The 18227-nt window shown below is 43.8% G+C and overlaps 1 protein-coding gene and 1 long non-coding RNA gene across 11 annotated transcripts in view; one reads left to right on the top strand and one right to left on the bottom strand.

The window, feature by feature from the left end:
• LOC137520877 (uncharacterized) overlaps positions 1-16273 on the bottom strand; it is a 169001-nt gene extending 152728 nt beyond the window's left edge. The window contains exon 1 of the long non-coding RNA XR_011021958.1: positions 16194-16273. This is a non-coding gene — a long non-coding RNA (uncharacterized lncRNA). The remainder of the gene's footprint in view (positions 1-16193) is intronic.
• The window catches only part of DAB1 (DAB adaptor protein 1), a 996155-nt gene that overhangs the window by 174474 nt on the left and 803454 nt on the right, over positions 1-18227 (top strand). The window lies entirely within an intron of this gene.

Below are 18227 nucleotides of genomic sequence, written 5' to 3'. Positions count from 1 at the left end.
CTGTTTCAAAGAGTAAAACTCAATTTGGCAGTAAACTCCATTGTTTAGTAAACAACCATGTGGAAATAGATTTTACTATAACGCAGTAGTGTGAATTGTGAGTTTTTACTTTAGTAAAAGTAAGTTGTTTCAAAAAGTAAAACTCAATTTGGCATCCATTTGGCAGTGGTATAAGTCATTCATTTCGGAGCACATGGATCTTGGCCGTTAAATTTACCCAGGCCTGGACAACATGAAGAACATACAGTAAAAGATCATTCAAAATGGGCCTGGATGTATTTTTTAAAAAAAATGTACGTACAGCAGTATGTAAGTAGAAGTATCATTACCAAGATTTGGTGAATATTGCCCAATATCAACCAAATCCAAAACATCTGCCCTTCAACCGAACAGAGGCATATTCAAGACACAGTAGCCATTACCATTTTTAGAAAGTACCAATAAAGGGGCACTTTGGCGAAACATTGTAAAATTAAAATATGTGCAAACAGAGACAAATAAGAAGTACATTTTATCCAGAGTAAAATGAGCCATACATTACTTTTCTCCTATGTTGCTGTCACTTACAGTGGGTAGTAGAAATCTGACAGAAGCGACAGGTTTTGGACTAGTCCATCTCTTTATAGGGTATTCTAAGGGATTTATTTATTTCAAAAGCACTTAGTGAATGGCAGTTGCTCTGTCCAACTGCCAAAAACTGTGTAGCGAACAGGGAAGCTGGCCAGCATTACTGTTTAAATCCTTTTTAGGGAATATCTTTATAAAGAATAAAAGCCTTGCTGAGAATCCCCTGTGAAGAGATGGACTAGTACAAAACCTGTCACTTCTGTCAGATTTCTACTACCTACTGTAAGTGACAGCAATATAGGAGAAAAGTAATTTATGGCTCATTTTACTCTGGAAAAAAACGTACTTCTTATTGGTCTATGTTTGCACATATTTTAAATTTTACAATGTTTCGCCATTGTGCCCCTTTAAATATCACCCCAATAATCAACACCCATTGTGAATCATCAGAAAGGGGATCCCAACTGAATTACACTTACTTGTTCACAGGTTATTGCTATTTTACCTAATATTATGCACTCACTTCAATTACATGGAAATTTTACCTCCCTAAAATGGATTTGCCAAACAAACTACAGAAGAAGATAAGAATGAATAGGAATTATTTTTTTATTTAAATATATGCAACGTTTATTTCTCAAAAGAATACGTTTTCTTTTTCCAAAACACATTTTGTTATTAGTACAGCTGCATTAGGCCCCTTTCACATTTACCACATTTTCTTTCGTTGGTATACTCCCTCACCACAGCTCATCACGAGGGTAATGTAAGGCTATGGGGACTTACACACTATGTCGATGTGCTGTGAAAGAAGTAGCAAAATCGACACAAGGCTGCCATAAACTCTGCAGTGCTTTGCCACATGATCCATGCCTACTGCATTGATTATGCAGCAATGTAAGCCTATGGCAATGTGGTAAGTGGGAAAGCACGATCGCGGTTGTGGTGCCCAGGTGCATAGTGCATTTCCTGTCCAACAAGGAGCACGACACTGAGTAGAGGCAGAACTATGCATATTGCCCTATCGGTGCACTTTGCCACAGGGTGATATACAAGGGGAAAGGGGTGGGGCAATTGTCCTGCCCCTGGGCTAACCTGCCGCACTGCATATACCTGATATGGGAAAATGGCGCTCTAAGGGCAGTTCTGCAGTGCAATAACCCCGTACAGAATGACCACACATGAAGACTAGCAATTGGCTGCTCCTAAATGTTCGCTATAGGTGAAAGTTTATTTTTTCACCCTTTCTCTTGGGCTTCATTTGTACTGCCTGTTAATACGTATATTATTATTTCATATTATTTTCTGTAGAAGCCAAAACCTCAGCAGGAGACAGGAAATAAACAGAGCTCGTCATATATTATTTTTTTATCTCTATTTTACCAGCATTCATTATGGTGTTGGGCGTTTTCGTACGAGACAATTGACAAATTGATAGCCTTTCAAAGCCGTATTCGCTCCAGGTTTATCTGTCAGGCCGTGATGTATGGATAGATAAAGACTGGGCTGAAATAGGTAAAATAAATCAGGCGAATCAGTTTCTTCTTTATCACTTTTCCAGCTCAACTTTCCAAAGCCGGAAAACGTACAACTGTTTCGGGATGAAGGATGAGATGATTGTTATTCAAGATGTTGTGAATGATTTGCCGTACATGTTCAGTTCCATGTGATAGATAAGAGTGACACCTAATTCCCCCAGAGCCAGAGAATTTCCATTCACGTACTATTGTTTTACTCCATTGACAGCTGTCAAATACTTCAGCATTTCAAGATAAAGGGTGTGTACACCTGAGGATATCATCGATCTCTGCCTCTCCAGCACTTGTCCCCCTACTCTTCACCTTTGTTACACTCTATATATATGCAATACACTTTATCTCCTGAGTTATCTCCTAGGAGATACTAGTGTTGAGTTGAAATTTTCGTAATTTCGCATTTCCTTAATTACGGACACGAATTTTGCCGCTACGACACGAATTCATCATTTCATACAAACCGTAATTCGGAATTCTGTAAGAAAATTGTAATTATGCACATTTAGGCAATGACTAAACTCGGGAAATTCATTCATTGATTGCAATTACTGATTGCACTTTAAATGCATCAGGAGGCTCTACCTGCAGCCACTTCTAAGACAGGTGCTCTTTGTCAAGGTGCACTTAGCGGTCATGCATGCTAAAACACTTGGCTTGGGCCTTGCAAAATCTGATAATGCAAAGGTCCCTGCATGTGCTGTCACTTCAATGTATCAAGAGGCTCTGGACTGGAACACAATTTAGAGAACGGACGAATTTCGGTGTTAAACACGAGATTCTGATTTGTTTGTGTTACGTAAGCGATTGTAATTACAAAAACGATCGTAATTACAAAATTCCCCATAAACGTGAAATTTTGCATAATTTCGTTAAATTCGCAACATTTTGATTACAGCTGTATTCGTAACTTTGCGAATTACGCAAACTGTCACGTAATCATAATTAGGTCATTACGCTCATCACTTTGAGATACTTTTCATATTCTCTCTAAAATAGCTTTTAAGTATTTTACAATTGAAAAAGAAAAAGTATGTAAATGTACTACCAAAATTATTTTGAGTATATTCTTGCTTTCTTGTAGTTTAAAAGGCATTTAATGGCTCTCATTCACGTTACATTTTCTCCTGAGTTTTGCCCAGGAGATATTTTTCATCTCTTTTTTAAAATCATTTTGAATCCATCAGCAAACAAGAAAATACTTTTCCAATGGCAGAGTGCTAAAAAGTTACTTTAGACAGAATGAAAAATGATCTCCTTAGGTTAGGTAAAAAACTGAAGGGCATAAGGCCCTATATCTCTTCTATCTATCTCCTGCACCCCTCCCCCCCCCCCCCCCCCCCCGCTCTAAAGCTACCGTATATCTCACTATGCTCAGAATTCCATTGACCACAGTGGACAAACAGGATGCAGGAGAAGAGAAAGTGATTGATGAGTAGACTACATGAGAGGTAAGTATGACAGGTTTGTGTTTTTGACTTTTATTTTTCAGTTCAGATTTGCTTTAAAGCAGAATATAACCCTGCATTTCAACTTTGCTCTAAAACATTATTTACAGCATATTATATGCAACCAGCATTTTTTTTTACTAGACTAGCATTGGAAGGGTTACACACACAGCTTTAAAGTTCCTGGAGAGAACTGTTCCCTGCAGCCGAAGTTTAGATAGATACATTTGAGCAAAACAAAATGTAACAACTGTGGAATGTGACTCACTCTCTCTGACTGTGCAGGAGTTGGAGGACAGCCAAAGAGTGTGTAACATTCCTCACTTGTTACATTTTGTTTTGCTTAAATGTATCTATCTAAGCTTCGGATGCGTCTGCGGTTCTCTCCAGGAACTTTAAAGCTCTGTGTCTAACCCTTCCAATGCTGGTCTAGTAAAAAAAAAAAAAATGCTGGTTGCATATAATATGCTGTAAATAATGTTTTAGAGCAAAGTTGAAATGCAGGGTTATATTCCACTTTAAGCTACGTACATCGTTACCTGTAATGAAAAGTCATGATCACTTTAGATGACAATCTATATAGTTACATAGTTAGTTTGGTTAAAAGAAAGACATACATCCATCAATTTAATTTTAACACCCCCCCCCCCCCCCCAAACAATTGTACATCACTGTCTTGGACATACACATACCCTACTTGATCCAGAGGAAGAGGAAAAACCCCTACAGTATAAATGAAGCCATTTCCTAAGAAAGGAGTAAGATAAAAGGGGGCCCTAGTCAACATAGCAGTTTTTGCCCATCGCTGATAATCTTTTTAAATAAGATTTGGTGGAGCTAGCATCTACCAGGCCCCTAGACTCTCTCCAGGCCCTAGACAACTGCCAGGTTTGCCTTGTGGTGTTTCCAACTAATAGTTGGCTACATTGGATCGCTGCAGTCTGCTGTTGCCTTTCTATTCTAATCTCTGAGATAGGATGCTTCTCACTTGTCTCATCCTCCCATGGCCGGATTTGAGGCAAGTTCATAAAGGCCATGGCCAAGGGCACCAGGAAACAAGGGGCGGGCAGCAGGCTGTGACACTAAGGCAGTTAAACTGCCAAACATGTAAACCGCAGCAGTCACCAGCCACCCTGATTCCACAGGGGCGAGCAGTGGATCACTGGTCCTGTGCTCCCTCATCTTGTGCTGTACTCCCCCCAAGCACAGCACAGAATGGGAGGAAGTACACAGGATGGAGAAGCACAAGCCGAGAGCACAGGATCAATGGAAGGAATGTGACAGGGGGAGCACATAGGACAAGGGTGCAGAGGATGGAGTGGTTGGGGGGTGGGGCAGGATTCGTGACAGTGGGCCTTGGGAGGTAACATTTCCAAATCTGGCCCTGCACTCTTCCCACCCCTTAGAGCACAACAGGTAGCTGGGTAGGTAGTCAAGCATCATGCCTGTACAGCAATTGTTCCAAAAATGTTACTTGAAACAATCACAGGCAGTCATTGTAGGTGACAGCTATCGCAAATGAGTCCGTAGCATTAGACAAAAGGTTTCATTTTATGGCTGTGTCTGAGAGTTATTATTAAAAACACACTTGGAAGAGTCTAAGAATACCTTAAGACATGAGAATAATGTAAATTCACCCCCATGAATATTGATGTGAGAACAAAGGGTAAAAAGCATTCGGTGCTTTAACAAGCAATGGTAATAAAGCAATTTCAGGATTAAACAGTGGCCTGTGAATGTGAGCAATTTGCAGTCGAGCAATTTATCTCTGTGCGGTGGATAAAAGGAAACTTATGATATGATAATCCAGAGAAAATGAATAATCAACTATGGAAACATCACCTTGTTGCATAAAAGGAGCAATCTGTATTACAGTCTGTCACCCTTATACCTGCCAGCATCGGGGGCTGGCTGAAAGTGAGCGTATAATGAGGAAATACACAGTCCCAGGTCACCTTCAATAAACACTGCATGTCACAGCGATCAGTAGTTCCACAAAAGGATGATACTGAAATAATAAGCAATTTTAATACGTCCTGTGAAAGTCAAGGTTAGTTCTGATTCTTCCTCCTTCCCAGCTATCTTGTTGATTTTTTTAACCTCATGAAAGGCTTCTTTGACTATCAGGAAAGCTCAAAGCTCAACTCACTTTTCTATCAGTTTAGCAGACTGTGTGTCTAAGGCCCCTTTTCCACAGGAAGTTGAAATGTGCGCTTGTCGGGCAGTTCAGCCTCTTGGCTGCCAGCTGTGAGCGTCTTCTGGATACAATTTCATGCAGCAAAATGGCAGCGTAACATCAGGCATGTGCTTGTTTGAAACCCTAGCTTCATCCACCTGTGGTGTGCCCTTTGTTTTGCTTTGTTTGCTAACCACTGCCAACCTAAAACTTCTGTCATCGATGGGGGCCACATGGGCAAACATGTGACTGTTAATTGGGGGTCATACAGATCTCTTTGGGAATTCTGGTATAGAATGGAGTCATAGGCGAGACTATGAGTCCTGGCAGAAAATAAGGTCCACCAAGGCAACAACACAATATTGTCCTCAGCAACTGGACAACACATGTTGGGAAACAATATTGGATTGGTAGGAGTTTGGGGGAGAGATGAGCCAGCAAGTTATGGGAAAGGAGGGAGGGTGACATGGAGCCACAGGAGGAATCCACGATCAGAGTTTCTACCTCAGGGACTTGCAGGATTCCTGCTGCACTCAAGGCTGGATTTATACTTTTTCCATCCCTAGGCCAAGTACATTGGGGCTCTCCTTCAGTTGCAGCAACCCCTCCCATTCCATGTGCAGCCCCCTCTTCCATGCGTATCATCCATATACAGCAGCCCCTCTCGTTCATATCAAGCTCTCTTGGACATCAGCTTCCCTTTTCATTTGCTGCCTACTCTTTTATATGCTGCAACCCCTATCTCATGCCTGAGTGCCCCCTTGCGCTGCAGCCTTTGAGGCCTTTCCAGAAATATGGCCCTGGCTGCACTAATACAACTGGGAAAACTCTAAATTGGTCTTTCCTGCATCATGCATGTACACACTGTGTAAATTGTGGGGACAATACTTCAATTATCTGGAATGCTTCAGCTTACATTTCTGATCTGTATATGTATTCTGAGTGACTAATTTGGAACACATTATAAATAGACAATGTGCATTCTCAGAAGGTATGCAACAGCTGCATCCATTTTTTAATGGATCACTTTAAATTGAGTTTAAACAAATCATGTAAGCAATAAAATCAGTCCTGTGACCCTAGGAAGTTTGTTAAGCCAATGGTAGAGCCTTTTGATTATCCCTAAAATGCTTTTACTAGGGCTAGATTTGTACTTTTTAACGGCCAAGGCCCATTATCACCAGCTGCTCCCAGACTGACAGCATCCTAACACCCCCCCCAACACGGCAGGGGTTACATTGTAGTAGGCTCCTCTGAGGACAGTTAGTGAAATGGTGGTAGGGATTGCATTATAAGCTCCTCTCAGGACAGTTAGTGACATGATGGCAGGGATCAGATTGTAAGCTCTTTGGCGAGCTGCACATTTGATGAGTGACATGCAGCTCAGAGATCACTGTAGTGCCCGCTCGCTGCCCCTTCATTCCCCTAGTGCCAGATCCGGCTGTTAGTAGCCGCCTATGTCCATATTCTGTAGCAGGACGAATGTTCGACAGCAGGGGCGTAACAAGAAATCACTGGGCCCCCCTGCGAATATTTGGATGCCCCCCCCCCCCCATAGGTGCCAAATAATCATATTGGGGCAGTGTTTCATAGTAAATTAATCATAAAGTGGGCAGCATTTCACCAGAAAATCCTATTGTGGGCAGCAGTCACCAGAAAATTGTAACGTGGGCAGCATTCACCAGGAAATCGTATTGTGGGCAGCATTCACCAGAAAATCATATTGTGGGCAGCAGTCACCAGAAAATTATAATGTGGGCAGCAGTCACCAGAAAATCGTAACGTGGGCAGCAGTCACCAGAAAATCGTAACGTGGGCAGCAGTCACCAGAAAATCATAACGTGGGCAGCAGTCACCAGAAAATCGTAACGTGGGCAGCAGTCACCAGAGAATCGTAATGTGGGCAGCATTCACCAGAAAATCGTAACGTGGGCAGCATTCACCAGAAAATCGTAACGTTGGCAGCAGTTACCAGAAAATCGTAACGTGGGCAGCATTCACCAGAAAATCGTAACGTGGGCAGCGTTCACCAGAATATCGTAATGTGGGCAACAATCACCAAAAAATCGTAATGTGCGAAGCAGTCACCAGAAAAAAAAATGCACCTGTAAAAAAAAAAAGAACAATTCACTCACCTGGCAGAAGTCTCCTCTCCCAGCCTCTGGTGCGCAGATCCCCCGACGATCCTCCTGAAGCAAATCTCCTGCGCTGACAGGCAGAGTGAAGGGCTACGGCAAGATGGCGCGTCTATAGGATGCCGGGGACAGTTGAACACCAGGCTGGGGGGTCCAGAATCAGGCGGGAGACATCGCTCCCCCTGCACACGGTGGGCTGGCCCTAGAGGGGCCCCGGCCCCCTGCAGCTGATGGGGTTGCATCCCCGGTAGTTACGCCGGTGTTCGGCAGGCTAACTGCTACTGCCACCCTGCTGCCCACTACCTGCCACTTGCTTTCCTGGTGCCCTAGACCATGGCCTGTGTGGCCTTGTCTGAAATCCGGCCATGGCCTCTGCAAGTACAGTAAGAAAGACAAAAAAGTGAAAATCTCCATTAGCTATCTTGCTTGATTAGCCTGGATGTGCGATAGTCGTTAAGCTACAAGTGTGCTTATTATTTTAAATCTCTCTCTACTATCTTGGGTTCATTAAATCTCAGGCTTCCACGTCTATCATATGAACATTACAGATCAGCAGTTGCCACGTCAGCCGTATGCAAATAAGCCTCAGACGCGTTCGGCGCGGCGACGTCGCAGTGCAGAAGTGCGTCGACCCAAATGACCATATTGCATTCAGGAGATGAGATGAATTGTGACCAACAAGCAGCCATCTCTTGGTAAGAGTGAAACATATGCGTGTCATTTGTGCGCATCTCGTGCGGAATATAATTCAGAATAAATTCAGTTCATTATCCGCCGCGATTTTGCCAGGCAGTAATTGAGTGCTGAGCCGCTTATGAATATGTATTTTTTTCCATTCCCGTCCCCTGCCTCCCAGCATAAAGGGGATAGAAGCTCAACTGGAGGGTTACAATTAACTAAGCAACATATTGGAAAACACAAAAGTCTCTACGAGGACGTCGGCTTAACGCGGTGGGGATTGTGGATAGACTTAGGTGCTTGATTATTGCCATAAATTATATATTAAAGCGTCAACCTTCAGGCAAACACGTTTGGATAGATACGGGTCTCCAAAGCCGGCTAAAGATGATGTGTTGCTCGTTCGGGAGGCTAAAGAAAAAAAATATGAAAACTCCCAAACCCCCATTAAGCCGAGTTCAACATCATTTTACCGGATCCCCCTTCAAAGAGCTGATTTACATTTGTTTGGATGCATTCCTAAGTAGCCCGGCTCATTAGGCTGAATTTGTAAATAATTCTACCAGTCCCGCTAATGGGCCTGAAGAAGGGCGAGAGAGTCGGTGGAAACAGGAATTAAATGTATTTTGATATCTGTTTTCATTTGAAACGGTCGTCACTTTATTATGTTTAATGGTGTTGACTCTTTTTAAAAGTGGTTAAAAATGGCTCCCAGGCACGAATATTATCCCTCGTCCACTGTACGGACTATGACTATGCATTCAGGCAAAGACCATTTAAAGTGGAGCTAAACTCAGAACTTCCTCTCTGTTCTAAAAGATACATAACAACATACTAACCTTTAAAGAAAAACATTTCTTTGTTACAGCTGATACAAATCCTGCTATAAATCTGCAGTGTGTCTACTTCCTGCTTTCATGGAAGCAGACATATTGTTGACATCTTGGGCCTGATTCACAAAGCGGTGCAAAGTGTTTGCACGCGAGTGAAAACCCCTTTATCACGCCTAAACTCAGTTTAGGCATGATAAGAAGAAACTCGCGCGAATTTTCCGCGCGCAAAGTTTTGCGCGCAGCACCCGGCACTTCGCGCGAAGCTCCCATTAAGCCCTATAGGACGTACGCGCGGTAGCTTCGCGCGAGTTAGAGCACAAAGCGGTAATAACTTTGCTAGTGCAAAGGTTATCACGCCTAAAGTCTTTTAGGCGTGATAACTGAGTTATCACCGCTTTGTGAATCGAGCCCCTTGTGTTTACAAATTAGCTGCTCTGCCGTGGCAGAGGAGATTCATGTGCTGACACAGCTGAGAGATAAAATTACGGATGTGATTAGTCACAGATGAGGGGGAATTAGACAGGCTAAATGCTCTAAATACATACAGGGTGCATTTCTCTTTGTTTTCCTTCTGTCCTGTGCAAGAGTTCTGGTCCACTTTTAGTGTAAAAGGGGCCCACGGCAAGGTAGTAGTTTTGGCTCCCCATTATAATCTTTCTAGTAAGCTGAGGTAGGAGAGAGGTAAAAAAGGGGGCAGCTGGGCCCCTTGACACCCATTAGGCCTTAGGCACCTGCCTAGGTTGCCTCGGAGATTATCCTACTTTGCATTCAGGAGCCTCTTTACCAGGCGTTTGGTGCAGGACCTCCTAAGACTCAGGCTGTGATCTTCTCACGCAACTTTAGCAGGCCATACATTCATCGATTTTACTGCTAAATTACTGGCAGATTCGATCACTCTGATTGAAGCTGCCGGGTATCTATTGCACGTTTGATCAGCAGTAATTTCGATTGATTTTGGGCCAGAGTCATTCAAAACTATAGGTTCGTTGGATCTAGATTGGGGGCGGGGCAGGAGTGGTAGTAGATAGATGGTTCGTTCAATTAGGCAAAAGATTTCCTGCTGAAATCTGTTGAGAATCAATCTTGTCCTGTGTGGTAGGAAATGTTCCCCCGCTGATCAGGTTCCAGAGAGGGATTCATTGTTTTGCCACATTGGGTGGAAATCTTTGTGTGTATGGCCACCTTTTGTCTGCACTGCGCTCCTAGAAGCGGGATGATCTTGAGCAAGAGCAATTAGAACCTTTTCCAGGCATTTATTGATATTCTTGTCTTGGTTATTTCCTGCGATGCTTCAGGCTCGGTTCACATTGAGCCTAAAATAGCTTACGTTCCGCTCCGATGAACGGAACGCAGCAGCGAAACCAATGCTTTCCCGGTGGGAAAGTTCACATTGCTACGTTCCGCTCAGTTCCGCTCCCTGCGTTCCGCTCGTCGGAGCGGACATGCCCGACCTGCATGATCCTTCCGCTCTACTTCATGGAGCGGGACGCAGTGCAGGAGCGGATGCGTGCAATGGGGCAAGGGCCCATTTCCACTAGCAGTGCAATGTGGCTACATAGACCGGTGCATTGTGTGCGGAGCGACCCGAGAATCTGCAGTAAGCTGCAGATTCTCGCACGGCCGCATCCACCCGCAGTCCCCTCCATACACTGCCGCATTGGGAGATGTGGACGCGACGCGGATGCCAGCGGAAGGAATGCAATTTGGCACTCGCATTACTTGTTAGTGGAGACAGGCCCTAAAGACGTGAGGTGACCTCTTTACTGAGGACACAGACAACAGGAAAAACCCAAGTAATAAAAAGCTAAGACGACTGGGCGTATAAGACGACCCCCCAATTTTTCCAGTTAAAATATAGAGTTTGGGATATACTCGCCGTATAAGACTACCCCTCTTCCAACAAACACCAAATAAAAATTAAAAAAACACCATATACTGGTGCTATGTATGAACAGATAATGGTGCTGTACTGTATGTGGTACCCAGTATACAGCAGTATATAGGCGATTGACTGGTTGGATTAGTCAACTCTCCCTAAGTGCATTGGTCAGCTCTCCTTGTCCACCTGTTTATCAGTGTGGTATGAAAGAATAGATCTCGCTGTGCCCATAAAACGCGCCTCTTTCACCCTTCTGGCCCACCCTTGTATCCTACTTACCTCCCTCTCTGCCTCTCAGATCTCGCACATGTGCACCTGCGCCGCTTCACTACAATCTGAGATTCAGTAACAGCATAGGGCGTATCACCCGGCATCAATGACACCCGGCGTATAAGACGACCCCCGACTTTTCAGAAGATTTTCAAGGGTTAAAAAGTAGTCTTATACGCCAAAATATATAGGCCTCAATTCACTAAGCTAATCTCCTGTCTTTAATAACGTTTCTAGAGTTATCACCATGGTGATAAGGCATGTAGTATTCAGGAAACCTTTTACCTCAGGCAAACCTAAAGTTAAAGAGAGTCTGAAGCGAGAATAAATCTCGCTTCAGACCTCATAAATAGCAGGGGCATGTGTGCCCCTGCTAAAACGCCGCTATAGCGCGGCTTAACGGGGGTCCCTTCACCCCCAAATCCCCCTCGATACACCGGGGGAGCGCTTCCTGGTTGGGGCAGGGCTAACCGCCGCAGCCCTGCCCCACGCGCGTCTGTCAGCGCGTATCTCCGCCTCTCCCCCGCCCCTCTCAGTCTTCCTTCACTGAGAGGGGCGGGGGAGAGGCGGCGATGCGCCGCTGACAGACGCGACTGGAGGCAGGGCTGCAGCCGTTAGCCCTGCCTCCAGGAAGAGACAGCCAGCGACTTTTTCTACGACACACTTTTGCGGTGGGTGGGTTGGGGGTGAAGGGACCCCCGTTTAGCCGCGGGATAGCGGCGTTTTAGCAGGGGCACTCGTGCCCCTGCTATTTATGAGCTCTGAAGCGAGATTTATTCTCGCTTCAGAGTCTCTTTAAAGGAATACTATCAATACCCAAGTGTTCTAAAATGACAATGTAAAAATAATGTCTAAGTATCTGTGTAAACATTTTCCTACTTTTCATGTTAAATATCAGAGGCAAAAGCTGTAATTTATTGAGGGTAGGATTTAGCTATATTGGGACAAATCAATTGCAGAAGGGGTGTCTGCTTCAATGCACAGCCAGAGTTGCATATCAGACTACAGAAAGCAAATATCAAACATATCAAACGCTGAAAGCAAAAACAGTATAAAAAGCTGTGACAATTAGTCACAGACATTTCCACTGCTCTCTTCAGACACTTCAGTCAGAAACACAGGACACAGAAGCTGCAGCTGTTGGGAGCTTTCTCTCTGTCACACACAGAGTTAAACATAGAGTTAACTGATCAAGTGTGAGGGGAATTTCCCCTCTCCTCATGGCTCAGTCTTGTCAGTAAAGTTTGAAAGTATTTTGATAACAGTAAACAAAGAGATTGCTACTAAAATATATACACCAGTACTTAGCAGCACTTCCCAAACAATTCCTGTGTCAATAGAAAAAAATATGTGAATCGATAGTATTCCTTTAACTCTTCTGTCTTTAAGTTAAGGTGAGATCTCTAAAGTTAACTCTTCAATCCTTAAAATATCTCCAGAATTCTGACTCGCGCCATCATGGCGGCCGGCGTGACAGTACGACGCGTGCGCGGCTTAATCGCGCATGCCCCGTACTGTCACGCAGGCCGCCATGATGACGCGAGGCGGCCAGCGTGGTGACGACAGTCATGACGTATCAGGAAGAGGAGCACGGCACTCGGGGCCAGTGTCGCCCGGCTGCCGCCGGCCAGCCATTTCAGAAGAGACCATGGCAGAAGAGCCAGGACACCGGCCTGGGACGTCCCGACTTACACTGGGCTGCAGAAAGCCCCAGGTGAGTACTAATTTCTATTCTATTTTGAGCTCGGAGTCCCTTTAAGGAATGAAGAGATAAGATAACTCTCTCACTGTGTAGTGGGAAGTTTTCTCTTGCCTTATCTCCAGCATGATCTTAGTGAATTGAGGCCATATTAGTCCAAATTCACACTGTTTCCGCTGTGGTGCACATGCAGCACAACATAAACAATTTCAAAACCAGTCGCATCTGGTAACGAGTCCATCACAACTCACAGAACCACATTGCCATTTATTTGGAACGCAGGCGTAGCATACATATGGCTTGATTCACAAAAGATTCACAAAAGAGTGCAATGTGAATTTTCGCATTGCGCGCGATCGCGAATTTTAGTGCAAAACGATAACGTTTTCGCGCGCAAATGCGAATTTTCCCATGAAATCGATATCGAAAATTTGCGATCACACAATGCAAAATTCGCGCAAAACGCCCGTGCTAACAGTTAGCACTCTTTTGTGAATCAAGCCCATAGTGTCCGTCCGGCAACAAACAGCTTGGCTTGTGTTTCTCCAATGGAATCTGATGCACCACGGTAGAAACACACAAATGTGCATGCACCCTTTTTAATTATAACACATGCATAGTGCAAATGCAACCAAATGGCCCTTTTACATTTAATGCGTTGCCTTGCGTTTTGGCATCCATAAAAATGCATGCTGCGTGTTTTTTTGTAGATGACAAAACGCTACGCAGTGCAACTCATTAAAATGCATTAAAACACATTCAAAAGGAACTTTAACCCGGGATTGAACTTCATCGCAATCAGTAGCTGATACCAACTTTCAAACAAGAAATCTTTACCTTTTCTCTAATACATTACCAGGGGGGGTCTTTGTAGCCGATATTGTGGTGAAACCCCTCCCACAGTGTGATGTCATGACCATGGTCCTGACAGTTTGTTTGTGACTTTTGTTGCATTGTGAGAAATAACGTATTTTTCAACTGCCGTTGTGCATAGAACTCTCAGTAACGAACATTCAGTACAGATCACCTGGCAGAACTAAAGATGTCATCAGTGCATCAGTGATAAATTTCAGAATGTAAATCAGGGAGAGGAAAGATTTTACAACGGGCAAACACTGACTAAGTAATCTATAAATGAACATTGTATAAAAAAAGCAATTGTATTCCAGACGACTTCCAACAAAATTGTGCTATGACCCCTCTGGAGGAGCCTCTTGCAATGGCCATGCGTGTCACTTCCTCTTCCTGCTTCATTCAGTGATGCACTTCTCTAACAGAGAAGACAGGGGTGACCCGGAAGTTATAACATAGCCAAGATGGCAGCCACGATTTTGAAATTGAAATCTAAACTATTTGGTGTAGAACAGCGATTCAGGCATCAAATGAAAGAGGAGAGCACAAGCTACAGAAAGGTATGCATCTTTAAGTACTTTGCAGTACTGGTCGGAGTCTTAAAGGCATGCCCATGGGAGGTGCTCGGAGTCCCTTTAAAGTGTAAAATCGCCCTAAGACCCGTTTTATACTGCACATCATTCTGCTGTGTGTTTTCCATGCACATCACAAAAGGCAAGTACATTAGCAAAATAATCAAAATCACAGGAACTCTTTTAGACTTGTGCGATTTTGTTTGATCACAAAAGTCCTCCTTACTGAATTTTTTCTGCATTTCCTCCTTGACTTCCAAGCATCCAAAATGGCATTGTCAAATTGCAACAAAATCGCATTGCGTTTGCATTTTGCGTGTAAAAGGACTAAGGGCAGATTTCCAATGGCGTTTCGGAAACAGACATGGCACCCGTGGTGTTGATGCAACATCCGAATCACTATAGCCATTGGATGCATTGTACAGAAAACTGCAGCAAGCAGCATTTTTTTGTCCCTGCACGCAATTTGGGCCTATTGATTTTAATAGTCTGGTCTTGCCTCCAAACTCCCATGGGGGAAACCAGTGCAATTAGGCTGCAGTGGAAATTGCCCATTCACACTGGGGATTAAGCTAGCGATTAGCACCGCGGTTTGCGGTGGCAATTTTTTGCGATAAACACATATTTTTAAGTGTACTTTTTTGTGATTTTTGAGCGATCGCGGCAAGCGCTTTTTAATATTGCAATCGTAATCGCTCAAAAATCACAAAAAAGCTATGCATGCACCACAATTGCGTTTACTGCGAATTGCTCGCGATCACGACAGTGAGATCACTGCCATATACTGTACATTACACTGGCGCTTTTAAAAGCGCTAGCAATCGCCGGCGATTCCGCGGTAAACACCTGCGAATGGGCTTTAGAGTTGCGATTCTGTGAAATTGGAGTATGGGACGGGTTACTTGAAAAATATGCACTTCTGGTAAGATTTTAGTAAATTGGTTGTGAGCCCATTGTACAAGGTGTACCTCCTCCCCTCGACATCTTCAGATGCGAATCACTGTTATCACAGGCAGCACAATAAGCAACAGACTCCCAAGTTCTCTCCAGATTTGTATGCAAAATTGACAGCCTTCTGCTCAGTAGGATACAGAGGAAATTCTCTGAAGTGTGTTTTTACTCAAGAATTCATTACGCCGAGAGCTCTGTAACTGGAATAATTGGGGACAACAAAATACGGAAGAGGCGCAGACAATGCGACGCGCGCTCATTCTTCTTCTCTCAAACGTGTTGATTTTATCATCTACATTTTTAAGATGTATCTTCCGGCTTCATGCTAGCTTGTAGCGTAATGCTAATAAGAGAACCTGTCACTGTCAGCATGTGAAAACATAATGCATGTTGCCAGTTCATGATTGGAACATGTCTGCCTTCATTGTCATTTTTCTGTTTTGAAATGATTTCTTATGTTAATGGAGAGAAAGCCAGGCCAAGATTATACACTGAGCCCTCCCCTTCCTGTCTGACTAATTGGGCTCCTGTAGGCCAAATGTCACCATGTCAAGTCATGTGATGTCGGTGACAGAATTTGCTGTTACCTGTCCTCAATTACCTTAGAGCAGCTTTTGCGGTGACAGAAATAAAACTGTATCCTAGACTCTAGGACCTAGAGCATCATGGGTAGGAAGAAAATTTACTTGTTGCCTATGGCAACCAGTTATATTTCATGGCTCAGTCACAAATCAGCACTGCAGGCTGGACAGTGGGAAACAGCACACACTTTTCAAGGGAACCAACAGTCATTCTTCAGTACACTGAGGAAGGCAACTGAAGGGCACAGGCTGAGGCTTCCTGTGCTCATAATTCATTTCCTATGAGGATTGGAAAATGAGAAATAGAAGAAAACAGCAGGCAAGTCCTTCAATCACTTATTACATCTGAATATAAGCTTACACATATGCAACAGGTTTTCTTCAAGTGTCTTGTTTACTTGATGTTGAGTTCTATAGCCATTTTGCTGTGTATTTCCACCTGCATAGTGAAGCTGAATAGAGATCATCAGGTTATTGTACAGATATTGATATGGAATACAGGGGCATCCTATATACCAGTTATGGCTAACCTTGGCACTCCAGCTCTGACAACACTACAAATCCCATCATGCCTCTGCCTCCCTGAGTTATGCTTAGAGCTGTCAGAGTATTGCAATGCCTCATGGGATTTGTTGTTCCATCACAGTTGGAGTGCCAAGATTAGCCATCACTGCTATATGCTAACCAAAGGTTGTAAATATGCACCGACCTGGAAGCATCTGAGGGCGGCAGCTTAGTGTGGGTGGCGCAATTGTGGGCAGCTGCTTAGTTCAGCCATTGTAGTGTGCGTACGCAGGTTCATCCGTGCATACTTGATGGCGGTTTAGTGTGAGTGGGGCCTTAGTGAAGTGGTTGTGGTGTTTTTTTGGGGGGGATTCACTAACCAGTGGTAAAATTGCCAAGCCCAAACAACACACATGGATTTTACTTCCACTCATGGCGTTGACGTTGCGCTCTTTACACTATTAGCTTGACTCTTGTTACCTAGGTAACGGCCGTATTGCTAATGTAATGTACGTTTCACTATTTACAAAGCCTGTGTTACACTAGCAATGTCTAGTGCAGGGCAATTTTACCACTGATAAGTGAATACGCCTCAGGCTGGGTGCACACATAGTAGAAACGCTAGCGTTGCGGAAAACGCTATGGGACGCAGGAAAAATGCATATAAAAACGCTTCTATGCGTTTTTATATGCGTTTTTTCCTAAAAGAAATTTTTTTTTGCTGTATTTCCGCTTCCTGTTGTCTTCCAAGTGATTTGCATAAATAAAAATATAAAAACGCATGGAAAACGCGTATGCATTTTTGTATATGCGAACCGCAAACAATAAAACGCACGCAAAACGCATGAACCACAATGAAATGCAACAAATCACAAACGCACAAAAAACGCACACAACATTGACATAAAACACAGCCTTTCACGCTATGTCATATGTGAACCCAGCCTCAAGGTAATGTAGTGCATAGTATCAAATATGTGCATGGGGTTTGTACATTCTCACTGTGTGTGGGGGTTTACTCTGGACACTGCAGTTTCCTCCCACATCCCACTGCAGTTTCCTTCCGCTATGCATATAAAGTGCAAAACCAGCCCACAAGGGCCGATTCCTATTTTTCTCGCAGCCTCTGCTTTGCAAAAATTGGTTGGCAGCAAGCTTGCAAGGGGAAAGGGTTAGGGCGTTAGCCTGATTTCTTTTGCACAGGAAGGCATTGGATCTGGGCACTCTGCTGAGAAAGAGAGGGTTGATCAGGTGTTCCTGAGTGCCTGTATGCATTCCATTTACACAAACGCTTCCAGCCATTACCGGCAGGTCTACTTTAAATACCATTAAGGGCAGCGGCGAGTTATTATTTATCATTTCATATTCCGGAGTGGTCCGCGTCGGCTATTGGTCTGACATTTATTCACTGGTAAATTTGGGCTCGTTTGGTGGAAGTGTCAGCACCGTGATGTCCTCTCCGCAGTAAGTCCTGAAACACTGGTTGCCATGACGACGTTGTCAGCACTAGTTTGTGTGTTTTGTGTTTTAGTTTGAAACCATGCTATAAA

This window comes from Hyperolius riggenbachi, chromosome 6 (genome assembly GCF_040937935.1).
Source record: "Hyperolius riggenbachi isolate aHypRig1 chromosome 6, aHypRig1.pri, whole genome shotgun sequence".
NCBI lineage: Eukaryota > Metazoa > Chordata > Amphibia > Anura > Hyperoliidae > Hyperolius > Hyperolius riggenbachi.
This window is presented reverse-complemented; position numbering and strand designations above follow the sequence as displayed.